The 18,443-nt window shown below is 45.2% G+C and overlaps 1 long non-coding RNA gene across 1 annotated transcript in view; it reads right to left on the bottom strand.

Annotated features, from left to right (window-relative positions):
- The window catches only part of LOC137528460 (uncharacterized), a 314,164-nt gene extending 296,203 nt beyond the window's left edge, over window positions 1-17,961 (bottom strand). The window contains exon 1 of the long non-coding RNA XR_011023404.1: window positions 17,905-17,961. This is a non-coding gene — a long non-coding RNA (uncharacterized lncRNA). The remainder of the gene's footprint in view (window positions 1-17,904) is intronic.
- Window positions 17,962-18,443: the final 482 nt, after the last annotated feature.

Raw genomic sequence — 18,443 nt, 5'->3', positions numbered from 1 at the left:
AGGTGGTGCCTGCTTCGTCTGGATCTGCATCTTTGGATCATTGGTACAATGGTCTTAAAGCTACGGCACACCCCATATCCTTTTGCATGGGTGCTCCTCCACTCCTGTTGTTTTTGCTATGAGTTAATTGAGACATTTACATTCTCATGTAATCTACACTGCATATAGTTCATGGCCACTGAGACAAAGTCAGAGTGTGGAGGATCACAATAAAGTTAATAGTGAATACTTCAAGTACCACCTGGACCTCTTCATCTCCAGGGCCCCATAGCAGCTGCTATGGCTGCTATGGCTATTGCTACACCCTTGAACTCAGGTTAAAGTCTTCAGACACAGGCTTGGTCATTACAATGGGATTTATTCATCAATAAACAACAAGTGTCAGCGCCAAGGCAGAAGGCGACCGCAGCCGACAAGGATAAAGGAAAACTCACATACGGGGCCCGTGCACTGGGAACCCCGAAAAAGTAGCGCGCATAAAATGGTCAATAGAAGACCTCAAATAAAATGGTGCCGCCTGTCGCCTTCCCTGGAAGGCGACAGGCGGCACCATTTTATTTGAGGTCTTCTATTGACCATTTTATGCGCGCTACTTTTTCGGGGTTCCCAGTGCACGGGCCCCGTATGTGAGTTTTCCTTTATCCTTGTTTTTAATTGTTTTACTTGTTATGTAATAAAGACGGTTTACACTTAGATGTGCCGTACATCTCTTTCATGTCACTATCCTACTGGACTCCCCTTTGGTGAGTCTCTGCGATCTCAGGATATCTACTATATTCCGGAGGAATCTGTAGTGTGCAACATCGCTGGTGAAACGACACCATTTGAAAGTTCTGCGGACCACCTATCAAACTCGTTTACAACCTTATAATGGGGATTTATTCATCAACATTTGAAAGCAGTGGCGTAGCCAAGGTGCTTTGGGCCCCAGTGCAAGTTTTACATTGCCCCCCCCAAGCATGCCATACATAACAATTGATACGGTGTACCAAAACCTGTTAAGTACAACCACAGTGTCAGAGGTGCAAGAAGGGGATGGGGAACAGTTTGTTAATGGTTATTACCATTCAAAGCATCTATAGAAGTGATTATTACCAGCACAGGACCAATAGAGACATAATACTGCAGTTGAGGGAAAGCCCTTCAGGGACCCTCTGGGCTAAGGGCCCCAGTGCGGTCGCTTCCTCTGCACCCCCTATTGCTACGCCACTGTTTGAAAGGGATGTAAAAGAAGGAAAAATCAATAATGCCTGTTATCACTTCTGTAGTGTTGTTCCATTTGCTAGTTACAATTATTATTATTAAACTTTATTCATGTGTTTACATATTACACAGTACAGTACAATAGAGAGTTACAACGTTAAACAAGGATACACAGGGACTTCACAACTTTAAACAATGGTACACAAAACAATGATGTAGCCATACACATTGGTGTACAGATTGCAAGGTTGGGATAAATATAGAAGCTGAGTTACTGACTCCACGTGGTGGTGGTGAAGAGCACATGTGGAAGATGCCCTGCCAACTAGGCTTACAATCTAAGGGGTGGGTGAGAGGGGCACATTTGAAAGGGGGAGACGAAAGTCAAAGGGAGGTGGTTGGAGCTATGCAGAGAAAGGGTAAGCGATGAAAACATGAGACTTTAAGGTCTGCTTGGAATAGGTTAAACATGGGGGAGTTCTGTAGAGTAGAGGCTGTTCTGTAGAAGTCCTGGAGCCTTGCAATTGAGCAAGTGATGCGAGGGGTGGACATCCGAAGAGTGTTGAAGGAGTGGAGAGACTCTCTGGATGAGATCTGAGATGTATGAAGAGGAGGTATGGTGGATTAATTTGTATGCCAGACAGAGCAGTTTAAATTGTATTCTGAGAGGGACAGGGAGCGAGCTAAGGAACTTGCAAATAGTGATGGCCTGAACGGTTTGCCGGCGAACGGTTCCCAGCGAACTTCGTGGTTCGCGATTGCGGAGAACCGCAAACTTTTCCGGAAGTTCGGTTCGCCCCCATAGTGCATCATGAGGGTCAACTTTGACCCTCTACATCACAGTCAGCAGGCACATTGTAGCCAATTAGGCTACACTCCCTCCTGGAGCCCCACCCCCCCTTATAAAAGGCAGGCAGCGTCAGGCATTGGACTCACTCGTGTGCCTGCAGTAATTAGAGAAGGGAGAGCTGCTGTGCAGAGACCTATAGGGAAAGCTTAGTTAGGCTCTTGTAGGCTTCTTAGCTTGCTCCTTGCTGATTCTTATTGCTAAAAAAGCACCCTCAACAGCTCTTTTGAGAGCTAATCTTGTTCTTGTGATCAATTTTTTTTGTGTGTGTGTCCCACTGACACTTGTGTTGCATAGACAGCCTTGGTAATTCCTCCTGTGTGTGCCACTGCCAGGCCCAGCACATTCAGTGACTACCTGTGTGTGTGACAGGTGCACATTGTAATACCCATCACTGCATACACCTACCTGTTGTTCACTGTGCACCCACCTACCTACGTGAGCGCACGCAGTGTCACTGTGCCTGTCCGGTACCTGTCTGTGTGTGACAGGTGCACATTGTAATACCCATCACTGCATATACCTACTAGAGTTGGGCCGAACCTCCGATTTTAGGTTCGCGAACCGGGTTCGCGAACTTCCGCGGAAGGTTCGGTTCGCGTTAAAGTTCGCGAACCGCAATAGACTTCAATGGGGATGCGAACTTTGAAAAAAAAAAATTTATGTTGGCCACAAAAGTGATGGAAAAGATGTTTCAAGGGGTCTAACACCTGGAGGGTGGCATGGCGGAGTGGGATACACGCCAAAAGTCCCCGGGAAAAATCTGGATTTGACGCAAAGCAGCGTTTTAAGGGCAGAAATCATATTGAATGCTAAATGACAGGCCTAAAGTGCTTTAAAACATCTTGCATGTGTATACATCAATCAGGTAGTGTAATTAAGGTACTGCTTCACACTGACACACCAAACTGTTCACTGAACAGAACACGTATGCAGTGGCGGGTTCACTGAACAGAACAGGTATGCAGTGGCGGGTTCACTGAACAGAACAGGTATGCAGTGGCGGGTTCACTGAACAGAACAGGTATACAGTGGCGGGTTCACTGAACAGAACAGGTATGCAGTTGCGGGTTCACTGAACAGAACAGGTATACAGTGGCGGGTTCACTGAACAGAACAGGTGTACAGTGGCGGGTTCACTGAACAGAACAGGTATGCAGTGGCGGGTTCACTGAACAGAACAGGTATGCAGTGGCGGGTTCACTGAACAGAACAGGTATACAGTGGCGGGTTCACTGAACAGAACAGGTATACAGTGGCGGGTTCACTGAACAGAACAGGTATGCAGTGGCGGGTTCACTGAACAGAACAGGTATACAGTGGCGAGTTCACTGAACAGAACAGGTATACAGTGGCGGGTTCACTGAACAGAACAGGTATGCAGTGGCGGGTTCACTGAACAGTACAGGTATGCAGTGGCAGGTTCACTGAACAGGTATGCAGTGGTGGGTTCACAGAACAGGTATGCAGTGGTGGGTTCACAGAACAGGTATGCGGTGGTGGGTTCACAGAACAGGTATGCAGTGGTGGGTTCACTGAACAGGTATGCAGTGGTGGGTTCACAGAACAGGTATGCAGTGGTGGGTTCACAGTACAGGTATGCAGTGGTGGGTTCACAGAACAGGTATGCAGTGGTGGGTTCACAGAACAGGTATGCAGTGGTGGGTTCACAGAACAGGTATGCAGTGGTGGGTTCACAGAACAGGTATGCAGTGGTGGGTTCACAGAACAGGTATGCAGTGGTGGGTTCACAGAACAGGTATGCAGTGGTGGGTTCACAGAACAGGTATGCAGTGGTGGGTTCACAGTACAGGTATGCAGTGGTGGGTTCACAGAACAGGTATGCAGTCAGGGACAAGCTAAGCCTAACTAATCTTTCCCTATGAGAGACAGTGCAGCAGCTCGCCCTACTCTCACTAATGCAGGCAGGCAGTGGCACACGAGTGACCGTAATGGCCGCCGCTGCCTGCCTTATATAAGGAGGGTGGCGCTCCAGGGGCTAGTGTAGCCTAATTGGCTACACTGGGCCTGCTGACTGTGATGTAGAGGGTCAAAGTTGACCCTCATGGTGCATTATGGGGCGAACCGAACTTCCGCAAAAGTTCGCCTGCGGGACGCGAACGCGAACCACGGAAGTTCGCATGGAACCGTTCGCAGGCGAACCGTTCGGCCCAACTCTAATACCTACTACCTGTTGTTCACTTCAGTGCACCCACCTACCTACATGAGCGCACGCAGTGCCACTGTACCTGCTCGGTACCTGAGTGTGTGTGTGACAGGTGCACATTTGTAATACCATGACTTGAAAAAGCGGAGGGTGCCTCTCCGCGAAACGCATCGTCTTTTATGCCCCTTATTAAAAATTCCTTTAATTTTAAAGTTTCTAAGCGTTTGAGCTATTGCACCTTTTATTATTATTTCCGCATACTATCTACCTCTGTGCGGAGAATCTGACGCCGCTCACCACGCCATCTAGCGTGTGTTAGAGCCAGCGTCTTGATCTCCGTAGTAACAGCTGCGAGGAGCTCTGGGACAAAGTGACGTCACATCCGCCTTGCCGAGACGGGAAGCCCGGTCCCCGGCTAGGCAAAAGTGGGACACAAGCTCACCGTGGCTGAGTACGCTGTGCCAGCCATACAAATACCAGGTGAGACCTGTCCTATTGCAATCTTTCTTTTCAATACTGGAAATCTCAGAGCGCTCCCTTTCTTTTCTTTTTTGTATACATTTGTAATACCAGTCATTGCATAATTGTTCACAGCACCTGTGTGACCGCACGCTGTGTAATATACCACTCTGAGCATACCTGTTAACTGCACCTGTGTGACAGCTGCGCATTGTATTGTAGTACCAGTCACTGAATACCTTTCACTGCATCTGTGACTGCACATTGTAATATACCTGGCAGTCAGTGCTTACCTTTCACTTGAATGGATGGCAGACTTGCCCTCCATAACAGATTCTCATTTAAGGTAGTAAAGTCGATCAGTGTCATATTCAGCAGGGCCTCGAAAGTCCTCCTTTACTGTTATTTTTTGTCACTACCTCGGGACGTGCATGCCATGCCTGCTGCCTTCCTTGGATGTGTGGTGGTAGCCATTTCTCAGGCTCCAACTCCAGACCGGAATCGAATCCTGACTCCCCAGCTGTACGTTTTCTTTAACAACGGTAGAGAAAGAACCATCGACAGTATGAGCAGCATGAATCCCGGTCAAAACTCTGCAGCCACACCTCCCATATTTTGGCCAAGCACACAGGTGGTCTGGCCATTTGTAGATGCCTACACAGTAATCTACTAAATAGCACTGCTATAGGTGTTATCATAATGACTATCAGAATTAAATACAAACGATACGGCTTGGGTTAATATGTTTATTTAATTGATTACTACTGATATGTTAAACTTGGCCTGAGGAACTCTTTAAAAAAAACAAAATAAAAATCCTTCCACACAACCACAATAAATGTATATGCCTCACTCCCAGACATAGGGTTTGGCTGGTGGTAATCAAGCATGCAAGGTCTTCATTCCAGCATCCTCTACCACACAGACTTTTCAGTGTATGTGGGAAGGGGGGGGGGGTGTTAGGTGCCTTTCAAGGGGAGCTTTTACTTCTTGAACCTACAGAAGGGCATTTGCAAGTTCTATGGATCCCATCCAACTCACCAACAGTTCATGTGCCTAGTACAAGGGATAGTTTGCACATGTATGGGGGTCCACAGGTTTCTGTTAGTGTATAGTACAAATGAATAACTTGTGCAAATATAGCACAAAATAAATAATAAATCTAATAAAGCACACCTGTAATCATAAAAAAGTTAGATACCGCTGAAGAAGAAAGCCTCTGGATCCTCCAGAGGCTTTCCTCTTCAGTGGTTTCTAACTTTGCAGTGACAAATCTTCAGCCTTCTTGATGATAATGTTCGCCAGAAAAACAGCAGTAAGGGCTCATTTCTAGAGTTGCAATTTGGTGTTGCTTTTGGAAAAGGTGCATTTTGCTATCTTCAGGGGCATCTGATTTAGCATAGAAAGCTTCATAATTAGTTATGTTAATTAAAATAGATCAGTAATATAATCTCTTACCCACCCTGTTTTAAAAGAACAGGCAAATGTTTGTGATTTCATGGGGGCAGCCATCTTTTTCATGGGGGCAGCCATCTTTTTCATTGGAAGGAGGTGACAGGGAGCATGAGACACTGTCTCAACTGTCCTGTGTCCTGATCAGTCCATCCAGGTGCGCTCACTAAGCTTCAAGTCTCAAGTTCAAAACAAAAAAGAAACAAATTTGTGCCAAAACAGCAGAAGAACAACAACATCAGAAATCCCATAATGCTTTGCACAGCATCAGGGGGAAAATGCCATTTGGCAGATTTCTTTGATGGGGTGGAGCTTAGCTTCTGTGCAGTTAAAAATGAGGCTTGGGTAAGAAAAACAAAGTTCTGATGCTGTGAAACTGTTAAAGAAACACCAAGCCTTTTCAGTGCTGCTGAGTAGATTTTTAGTCTGGAGGTTCACTTTAAGTGATATTGAATAGGTTCTTCAGAAAATGTATGGAAATGCAGCAGTCTTGAGTTAATACTGCAGCACACAGCCACCCAAGTTTTTAATGGGAAAAGAGCTCTAACAGGCTTGAAGTCGACTGGCAAGGGATTTTTAAAACATGAAACAGAAACCCTCTATTCCTTAAAATATAACTGTTAAGGAAAAAAGCAGGGGAGAAAACCAGGATCTCCAAATAGTGTATATCAGATGTCAATAACAGAAATAATGAGGTACTCAAGAGCATACCTATTATTCAGCTGCCGGGAGATTTGGGCGTAGGGTAAAGCAGATAAATGGATAGTGGGGCAGTGGCGTATCTAGGTAAAAAAGCGCCTATGGCAAATACTGAAACTGCGCCCCAAAGCAGAGTCTCATGCTCCTGTAAAAAAAAACAGCCAGGTGCCTAAAGATAGAAAATTTTGAGAGAATGTAATTCCGCAGGCTGCTTTCCTGGGGTCTCTTCCAGCCCCCTGAAGTCCTCCTGGTCCCTTGCTGTCATTTTGCGCTGCTCCATCAGCCACTCTGTCTCTCTAATGGTGCGTACACACATGTGACTATAGTCGTTTGTAACGATCGTTCCCCGATCTCTACTAACGACGATCGTTACAAAAAACGAACCACCGACTATTAAGGCAAATGACGAACGAGCCAAATCGCTACAAAAGAAAGTTCTGTCTCGGCGGATTTTAACCAACGACGATCGTTTGCAAAAGTAGTACATCGTTGCAAACGGTCGTTCGTACTAGGCTTGACATGCGCATTTCACTATTTCTCCCTGAAACTTCTCATTTTTATGCGCAGGCGCAATAGTTGCTTTACGTGATGTAACGTTCGTTCTAACGATCAGATCGTTACACACATTTAAAAACTAACTTTACTCAGGTCGTTCTTTCATCAATTAAAAGCTCGTTCGTCGTTCTCAACGAACGATCGTTGTCGCATGTGTGTACGTAGCATTAAAGCTGCCTGCGCGGCCCTGTGCCTTCTCAATTGCACTCCCACAGCTGACAGCATTAGTAAGTAAAAATTGCTAATTGCTACTGCGCATAAGCAGAGCACTCCCAGACACGGGAGCGTGGTTGAAGAGGCACAGGGTAGGGAATGTGTGGTGGCCAGCGACTGGACTCTGCCAGCTTTTAGATGGGACAGCGACTGAACAGAGCAGTGCGGAATGACAGTGAGGGCACAAGGGGACTTCAAGGGGCTGGAAGAAGCCCCAGGTAAGTTCAACTAGCCAGATTCATTCCATTTGAAAGTTCATTTTAAGGGAGGGACAATAGATAGAAAGAGGAGGGAGAAGTGAAGCAGAGAGAGGGGAGAGTGGGATAGGGGAATGGAAGAGTCATAAGTGTGGGAAAGTAGAGGGTGGACTCAAAAGAGAGGGTAAAAAAGAGGGTAAAAACACAGGAGAGAGAAAGAAGGGGGCAGATAGAGAGCAACAGGAGAGAAATACTTTGTGGAAATGGAGGAATCTCTTCACCAGTCCCATGGCAGGGACATGTATAAACACACCACCATACTGCACTGTTCAGAAAAGAGAGGACAGTGGGAGGGAGGGAGAAGACAGAATAGGAAAGGCAAATAACCCTCTTATCTAAATTGTCCAGAGCTCCTTCTCTCTGCTCCAGTAACTTCACACATAGCTGTCAGAGTCACTTCAGCTACGCGGTCTCATGCCTGTGAAAACAGTGGCATGCAGCTCTCGACTCGGATCTTTCTCTGGCTGTCTCTGTCTCTGCCTTCCTCACTCAGTAGTGTGCAGTGCACTCATTCACTATGGAACTCCGGCTGCAGCAGCTACAGTCAGCTACACACATTGTTCTCCTCTGCTCTCCCACCCCATCAGCCCCAGCGGCAGCAGCAGGGCACCAATCAGGAGGGGGATGCGAGGGTTGCCAGGGCGACGAAGTAAGCAGCAGGGAGGTATCTAAAGTAATGTCTCCGACTACTGTGTATGGGCCAGCGTAATGGCAAAGCTCCGGCGGCCAGCAAAATATGCCTCATGGGAAGGAACCAGGATGTGTGGCGAAGCATGGACTCGGACTTTGCTGGAAGGTAGTGGTGATGATCTAATTATTTATGCGCCCCCTTGGAGGTGAGTGACAAGGGGCGCCTATAGCAGCTGCCCCATGTGCACGCCTTTAGATACGCGTCTGTAGTGGGGTAAAGATGTAATTTGGGCTTCCAGCTATTGTTGGCAGCCGAATTACAGTGTTTTTGTAGTAATTTATTCTCCGTCTTTTGACAGCATCCAAATTACTCTCTGAATGCCTCTATAGCTGTAATTCCTATGATGGCCTATGGTGGCGCCTAAATCTCATGTGCTGTTTTTACAGTGCTCCACTAAAGAACACAGATTGCTGAATGCCACGGCAACCAAAGTAAAAGGCTTGGGTACCACCCCATGGAGTGTGTAGGTGTCAAAGTTGGTTAGTTCGCTCTCCAAAAACGTGGTTAGACTCAACAAAGGGTTTGAGGAAAAAGCATAATTGCTCAACCTAGCAGCAAGTCCCATAGGGTGTTGCAGTATGGATAGAGAGGGAAGGAGGCACCCCTCAAAAATTGTTCAAAATAGATCAAAAAGTAAGAAGACCTCTCTTGAGAAGCGAAACAGTGCAGAGTAAAAAATAAAGTAAAATAATATATATATATATATATATATATACATATATATATATATACATACATATATATATATATATATATATAGAGAGAGAGAGAGAGAGAGAGAGAGAGAGAGAGAGAGAGAGAGAGAGATATTCAAATAGATTACTTTTTTTTTTTACTCCAAACTGTCTTTCACTTCTTACCTTTTGATTAAGTCAATGCTTTGCTTTCAAAACATCAAACATCAATAAAGTCATTGGATAAAGAATTTTGCTGGTTTGTTTTGGAAAGGCAAGTACAGCAGCACCAAATGGCATAAGAAATGCAGCACATATCTGGAAAACATCACCGTTTAAAAAAGAATGTGTATAAAAATGCTTGTTCACCTATTTTACTAACATGTTTCATGGACAAAGATCAGCTTTCCTGGAGGAACTGAGGTAATGCAGTCCAACAATTAAGATCTTAGGAAAGCAATAGATGTAGTATACTTGCACTTTGCAAAAACGTTGAACACTGTTCTCCACAATAGCCTGGTGCAGAAGCTGAGGATACAGGAATTAGGGAAAATGTGTGTACATGGATAGAGAAGTGGTTAAGGCAGTGTTCCTCAACCCTCTCCTCAAGGCCCACAAACAGTGCATGTTTTGTGGAAATCCACAGAGGTAGTTAATCAGCTCTGCTGCAACACTAATTACATCACCTGTGCATGTTTGTGGTTTCCTGAAAAACATGTACTGTTGGTGGGCCTTGAGGACAGGGTTGGGGAGCTCTGGGCTAAGGGACAGAAAGCAAAGTGCAGTAGTAGATGGATCATTATCAATATGGGAAACTGTGAACAGAGAATTGGGGTCCCACAAGGGAGAGGAGATTTTAACACTTGCATTTTTATTATATTTTAGGGCCCTTTCTTACTTTGGAGGTTAGGTGGAGGTTAGAGACAGATGTTCAGGTGTCGGTGGGAGGTGGGATTTTTAGGACATGAAAGATGGAGATGGAATAGTTTTGTTGGATTTTCTGCAAGGGAGGTGGAGGGGGTGGGGTTACATTAGTGAAGGTTTTTATGGGACATGGTGGTGGATGCTGTTTATTTGGGAGGGATTCATGTTGGAATAGACCGATAGGACAAAAACCAGTAAAAGAGCATTAGTATGCTTAGTGTGCAGGTATTATAGGGGGGGGGGGGGGGGGAGAGAGAGAGATTGCTAGGAAATAGAGCAGGAATAGTGTTTTATGGTAGTGAGATTACTGCTGGTTAGGGGATAATTGCAGACTTTTACCAGCAATCAACTACATTGCAATATGCTGACATCTCTATTCTCTAATGCCACAGCACTAAGCTGTCAAGACAAACACACATATCAAGAATTGTGACTTGATGAGAGTTGAGACACACACAGCTCTCCCTGACCCACGCTATGCTGCTGAGACAAGCTTCTCAGCAGCCACAGCTGGTTTCCAAATGTATCTGCTATTTCAAAGTACCTAAAAATTGACATGGTCCTCCTAAATATACAATGATGGACCTCAGAATTATCAAGAAGTATTAAGTCTAATCCCTACTTTAGTACCCCTCCCTGCTGTAATTTAAGGCCAATGTTGAGGGGACCAAGTCACTTATCAGTATGTTTTTTAACTACCGGTATCTATGAATGTTTCCTGTGGGCAACATCCAGTGGGCTTGAGTTAATAAAGATAAAATAAATAAACTCAGATGCAGGAGCTGAACTACATGGGAGCAGTCTCTGCAACTGCATGGGGACCCAGAGCTGTAAGGGTGATCCAACTACTACTTCACTCCCTCCAAAAAAGGGTTCATCCTTCCAGGGGCGTAACTAGAAATCACTGGGCCCCCCTGCGAATATTTGGATGGGGCCCCCCCCATAGGTGCCAAATAATCGTAATGGGGCAGCGTTTCACTGTAAATTAATTGTAAAGTGGGCAGCATTTTACCAGACAATCGTAATATGGGCCAGAAAATCGTAATGTGGGCAGAGTTCACCAGAAAATCGTAATGTGGGCCTTTAGAAAATCATAATGTGGGCAGAGTTCACCAGAAAATCGTAATGTGGGCACAGTTTGCCAGAAAATCGTAATGTGGGCACCAGTCACCAGAAAATCGTAACGTGAGCAGCAGTCACCAGAAAATTGTAACGTGGACAGCATTCACCAGACAATCGTAATGTGGGCAGCGTTCACCAGAATATCGTAATGTGGGACAGAAAATCGTAATGTGGGCAGAGTTCACCAGAAAATCGTAATGTGGGCAGCGTTCACCAGAAAATTGTAACGTGGACAGCATTCACCAGACAATCGTAACGTGGGCAGTGTTCACCAGAAAATCGTAATGTGGGCCAGAAAATCGTAATGTGGGCAGCAGACACCTGAAAATCGCAATGTGGGCAGCAGACACCTGAAAATCGTAATGTGGGCAGCAGACGCCTGAAAATCGCAATGTGGGCAGCAGACACCTGAAAATCGTAATGTGGGCAGCAGACACCTGAAAATCGCAATGTGGGCAGCAGTGACCAGAAAATCGCAATGTGGGCAGCAGTGACTAGAAAATCGTAATGTGGGCAGCAGACACCTGAAAATCGCAATGTGGGCAGCAGACACCAGAAAATCATATTGTGGGCAGCAGACACCTGAAAATCGCAATGTGGGCAGCAGACACCAGAAAATCATAATATGGGCAGCAGACACCTGAAAATCGTAATGTGGGCAGCAGACACCAGAAAATCGCAATGTGGGCAGCAGACACCAGAAAATCGCAATGAGGGCAGCAGTGACCAGAAAATCGCAATGTGGGCAGCAGTCACCTGAAAATCACAATGTGGGCAGCAGGCACCAGAAAATCGTAATGTGGGCAGCAGACACCAGAAAATCGCAATGTGGGCAGCAGACACTTGAAAATCGCAATGTGGGCAGCAGACACCAGAAAATCGCAATGTGGGCAGCAGACACCTGAAAATCATAATGTGGGCAGCAGACACCAGAAAATCGTAATGTGGGCAGCAGTGACCAGAAAATCGTAATGTGGGCAGCAGACACCAGAAAATCGCAATGTGGGCAGCAGTGACCAGAAAATCGTAATGTGGGCAGCAGTGACCAGAAAATCGCAATGTGGGCAGCAGACACCTGAAAATCATAATGTGGGCAGCAGACACCAGAAAATCGTAATGTGGGCAGCAGTGACCAGAAAATCGTAATGTGGGCAGCAGACACCAGAAAATCGTAATGTGGGCAGCAGACACCAGAAAATCGCAATGAGGGCAGCAGTGACCAGAAAATCGCAATGTGGGCAGCAGTCACCTGAAAATCACAATGTGGGCAGCAGGCACCAGAAAATCGTAATGTGGGCAGCAGACACCAGAAAATCGCAATGTGGGCAGCAGACACCTGAAAATCGCAATGTGGGCAGCAGACACCAGAAAATCGCAATGTGGGCAGCAGACACCTGAAAATCATAATGTGGGCAGCAGACACCAGAAAATCGTAATGTGGGCAGCAGACACCAGAAAATCGTAATGTGGGCAGCAGTGACCAGAAAATCGTAATGTGGGCAGCAGACACCTGAAAATCACAATGTAGGCAGCAGACACTAGAAAAAAAAATGCACCTGTGAAAAAAAAAACAATATTCACTTACCTGACAGAAGTCTTCTCCTCTCCCGGCATCTGGCTCGCAGCTCCCCGAGTCCTCCTGCAGCACATCTCCCGCACTGACAGGTAGAGTGCAGGGCTACGGCAAGATGGCTGCCGAAGCCCTGTACTAGAGACACAAATAGTCTCCAGTGTAGGGCTTCTTCGGCGGCCATCTTTCCGTAGCCCTGCTCTGCCTGCCGGAGACTATGCAGGCTGCTGGAGCGGGGCTGCGGGGAATGAACTGGCGCAGCGTCTATTAGACGCTGCGGCCAGTTGAGCACCTTGCTGGGGGGTCCAGAGCAGCGCTCCCCCCACGCACAGTGAGCGGGCCCCAGAGCAGCCCCGGGCCCCCCTGCGGCTGAGGGGGTCGCATCCCCGGTAGGTACGCCGGTGCATCCTTCAGATCAGGTCTTTTTGTGGCTACATTTGTTATGGTTTTGAAGATTATGATGGTCCCACTTGTTTTATGACCGTTGCAAGTTGCACCACCAGGCTATGGGAGTTACCAGGGTGGTCAAAGGGAAGGGTGTGAACATTTGGTGGGCATCAAAGCTTTGCCGGGGGGCCCCCATGATTTGAAGATACGCCCCTGCTCAAATGTTCATTGTATACCCATCAAACATTTAATGACATTAAAAGAAGTATGTAAAGCAAAAAAGACAAATTAAAGTATACCTGAGACCATGAAAACAAAATTATTCATACCTGGGGCTTCTTTAATCCCCCTTCAGGCTTATTGCTCCCTCGTCTTCCTCCTGGGTTGTCTGGATCATCCGAATCATTTATCCAGTCGGGTCCATTTGGCGCAGGTGCAGTCCAGCCATGTGTGCTTCCCTGTCACGTTCCCCTCGCCGTCAGTATTCTGCATCTGCATAGTAGTATCATCCCGGCTGGGCGAATTACCAGGCCGCCTTGCGGAGGATGCAGGCAGCCCTGGGAGGACTGCTAGGTAACCCTGAAGGAGGCTTGAGGAAGCCCCAGGTACGTATCATGTTTTTTTCTTTGCTCTCTGGTTTACTTTAAATTTACTAGAGACCCTCGAAGTATATTAGATGTGTCTAAGAGCATTAGTATGTTTCCATGTATTGTCATTTTGATACCATATTATTTTGAATGGGATTCGTCAGTAATCTGGGTGCTAAACTGCAAAGCGGATAAATGAAATGTAACTTTTGGATCAAAGGCTTCCATTTAACGTCATCCTGTTCCAGCAGCGCCATAAATGTCAATGAGAATGCACCACCCATATTTCCAGTTGCTTCCATCATAACTGTTATTGATCTGTTGCCCCCTGTAATTGTATAATGACTGTCAGTGTCTTTTCTTATAATTCAACCACCGGCAGTGCTGAGGAGGGACATAAATTTGTCACTTCTATCTGTACTTCCATAACACCATCATAACAATCACTGATACTCAAACTGTAATCCCATAAAAAGTCACTGATGTGTGCTCCCTGGAGTGCCATTAAAGTGCTATGAGTGATATCTGTAACACGGTGTGTCATCGTGCTTGTCACAATACTCATATCCTGTATATTATTACCGCTCTGCCATGGAGCCCATTAGTCTCATAATCAAGGTCAGTCAATCATCATTTTTACAAGAAAAATGTATACTTTCATAATTGCTAACGATCCTTTTATGACTGGAGGTACTTAAGAAGTTTGCTGCATGATATCACTATTTTAAGGGAGTTTTCAACTGTTCGCAAAAAAAAAAGTGTGGAGCCAAATGATTTGTAAAGTGTCGAATAGGATGTTTGGCAGGAAAAAAAATATGAGAATTCTTCTGGATAATTGTCATCATTCTTACAGGCACATTTATAAAAGTGCTTGTAAGTAAAAATGATGACCTTCTTTACCTCCTGGTACTTAATGTGTGTAAATTTGGTTTTGCTGCCCGGTCACTATGGTGCAAGGTGAGTCGAATGACAGCTCACCCTGCTGCCGGCGCAAATTCTGGGCGGTGTTAAATACTATTCCCCTGCGTCATGGCAACTCGGAGGGAGAAGGTTTTTGGGGTCTAGCAATTGCCAGCATACAAGTTACACTGCTGCACGGCCATCGATATAATAACATTATGGCCTCGATTCATAAAGCATGCGTTATCGCCCAAGCGGTAAATTACCGCATGGTATGTTGTTGATAGTGGATTAATTAAATGTAACGCATGTTTTACGCATGTTTTACCACATGCGGTAATAGTGTGGTAATGAAAACGTTGTTTATGTCGGTAAACTGAATGAAGTGTATTCATGAAAAAAAAGGGGGAGTAAGGAAGCGATAAATAACATGTTGTTATCGCCAACAAAGACCTTGCGACTTTGCTCTACACCGTAGCATTCTAGGTGATAAATGGAGCCCTTTGAACTTAATGTTATGGAATTTTTAAGGATACAGAGGAGGAAGGGTGGTTGTAATATCACCCAGGTTTTTAGAAATCACACAGAGTTAGATATAAGAATAATTAATTATATAAATCTATATCTATATCTATATATATATCTATATATCTATATCTATATCTATGTATATCTATCTATCTATCTATCTATCTATCTATCTATCTATCTATCTATCTATATATAAATATATATATATATATATATATATATATATATATATATATATATATATATATATATATATACTGTATATATATTCACGTGTGTCTAAAACTGGCCACTTCTACTCAGCATTAGGGATGCTCGCTGGATTCTGCGGAATTGTTAATTCCGTGATTCTGGCCGGAATTAGGTCAATTCCGATTCCGGCCGTCGGAACGGAATTGCTACACCTCTTAAACGGAATTCCGCGGAAATGTTTTTATTTCTGCGGAATTTTCCAGAAAACACAAAAAAACTCAATCTCTCTCTCTCTCAATCTCTCTCTCTCTCTTTCCATCCATCCTCTTGTAGGGAATTGCAGTTTTTCAAAAGCCAGCTTACATACCTTGGCCGGGAATTGAACTCAGGCTGGGCTGGGAACCAAACTCAGGTCTCAGTTTGTAGTAGGTATCTGACTTACCCCCTAGACCACCAACCACACTACATGCTAAAGCCAGCCTAGCATGCACCATTATGATCAATCCAATAGAAAAAGTAGCATGCTTAAGGATTTGTACTTTTTCAAAAGCCAGCTTACATACCTTGGCCAGGAATTGAACTCAGGCTGGGCTGGGAATAAAACCCAGGTCACAGTGTGTAGTAGGTATCTGACTTACCCGGTAGACCACCAACCACACTACATGCTAAAGCCAGCCCAGCATGTACCATTATGATCAATCCAATAGAAAAAGTAGCATGCTTAAGGATTTGTACTTTTTCAAAAGCAAGCTTACATACCTTGGACAGGAATTGAACCCAGGTCTCAGTGTGTAGTAGGTATCTGACTTACCCCCTAGACCACCAACCACACTACAAACCATCAACGCATACCGGCAGATTTTCACAGGCATTTTCGGAATTCCGCCAGATTGAAAAAGCAATTCCGTTCCGATGAGAGAGAGAGAGCGAGAGCAAGAGAGAGAGAGAGAGAGAGAGAGAGAGGAATTTCATACAAATCTGGCGGAATTCTCATAGCGACGGAATTTAATACTGACGGGATCCGTGAATTCCGGCGGAACGGAATTTGCTGGTTCCGATCATCCCTACTCAGCATGCACCTTGTCGTTAGGAAGTCAGCGGCAAACTACCGCACTCAGCAAATTATACCGACAGCTTTCCGCACCACACCGCACACTTAAGGGAGATTTTAGAGGGCGGCTTTAGGAATTGGAGCACTTATATTCTTTTTAATTAAATAGTGGCTGGGCATCGGGAGTGAGTGTGCGGGGCGGGGGGGGGGGGGGGAGGGTGGCGAAATTGGAACACTTAGTGGCTGGGCATCGGGAGGGAATGTGCGGGTGGGGGGAGGATCGGGGTGGCCCCTGCACATGACAGTCGAGAAAATACCTCACTGATTGCTACTAGTTTCCCCCCTGTGTTGGTAATTTAGCGAACATCATCCGCAGGCGGGAAAATGTACCAGATTTTAACAAAGAAAAATAAAAACGAATGGAGGTATTTCCCTGACTATTATTTATATACGGCAAACCTCTACCAGAATTGAGCTAATTGTTTATTGGGAGACAATCTATATGTGAGACAGGCTGATGCCAATGTTGCTCTCCTACATACCACCCATCAAGCCCACCCATCCAGCTCTCTCTGCTCCCTTGGCATTGGCTAGTCTCAGGCAGTGACGACAGCCCATCTTCCATGCAAGGTGATTAAGTTGGCAGGAAAAGGGACAGAGTGGTACCCGGGGATCAGGAGGTCCATCAGCACTGTGGGAAAATGGCAAACCCATGAGTGAGCGTTTGTTGCATGTTTGTGTACCTTTTCGCTGTGGCAAACCTCCATCTCTACCCGTAAAGAAGAAAACATCATTAAAGGTAACATGATGAGATGTACTGTACATGTACCAGTATTATTACCAGCTCAGGATCAATAGAGAGCTAATACTGTGGTTGTGAGAAGGCCCCTCAGGCCCAAGGACCCTAGTGTGGTTGCAAACTCTGCCCCCCATATAGCTACACCACTGCAAGGCACTACATTTTAATCAGGGGTTCACTTTTTTTAACCTTACCAAAAATGTTTTATTTGTTGTTCCTCCTGCCATTCTAGGAAAGATATCCCCACTTCCTGTCTCCAAAGGAAGTGCTAAAACCTCTCACTGATGTAGACATAGAACAGCATTGGGAATCTAACACTTTTGCACGCCACCCAAAAGTATGTTTTCCCTTGTACTTGATTTTAAAAGTGCTTTGAGCTCTGAGAAAGTGTCTATGGAGCACATTGTTCAAAGGCCAAAATGTTGTGTCCTTAAATAAATCCATGTATCCCCTTTTGATGTTGCATGTATATAGCTGAGTGCTTTAACAACATTTCAGCATAAAGGATCCGGGTCTGATGAAGGCGGTGTAGTGGAGAGCTTACTCTTATTTAACATTCTAATTCAAAACTTTTTGTTTTTAAAGGAACACTGAGCAGTAGATAGAAACGAAATCGGTACTTACCTGGGGCTTCATCCAGCCCAACCCAACACTTCCTGAATGGTGACGCACCGCTGCTGCTGTTCAGGAAATGCTGTTGAAAAAAAAAAGAAAACCCTGAGAATCTCCCATTAGAAGATGGACTGGCCCAAAACCTGTCGGTTCTGTCAGATTGTAAGGCCCCTTTTACACTTACTCAGTTGCTCTCAGTTATAACTGAAAGAAAACTGATTTTTAAAGTAATGCCCATGATTTCCTATGGCACAGTTCACACTTAAAGGGAACCTGAAGTGAGTAAAATTATTTAAAATAAACACGTGAGGTAACTTCAAATGAACATTACATAGTTACCTTGCCATCAGTTTCTCTCAGAAGCTCACCATTTTCTTCTGACAATGATCCCTTTCAGTTCTGACAACATTTTGTCAGAACTGAAATATATCAGTTGCTTTCAGTTATATAGATCAGCAGCTGTCAGCTACAACTGATGTGCCAAGTAAAGTCCATGTTTCCCTATGGCTCAAGTTGGCGATATGACAGTTTAACAGTGTGCTGACCAGAAA

Source organism: Hyperolius riggenbachi, chromosome 8 (assembly GCF_040937935.1).
Source record: "Hyperolius riggenbachi isolate aHypRig1 chromosome 8, aHypRig1.pri, whole genome shotgun sequence".
NCBI lineage: Eukaryota > Metazoa > Chordata > Amphibia > Anura > Hyperoliidae > Hyperolius > Hyperolius riggenbachi.
This window is presented reverse-complemented; position numbering and strand designations above follow the sequence as displayed.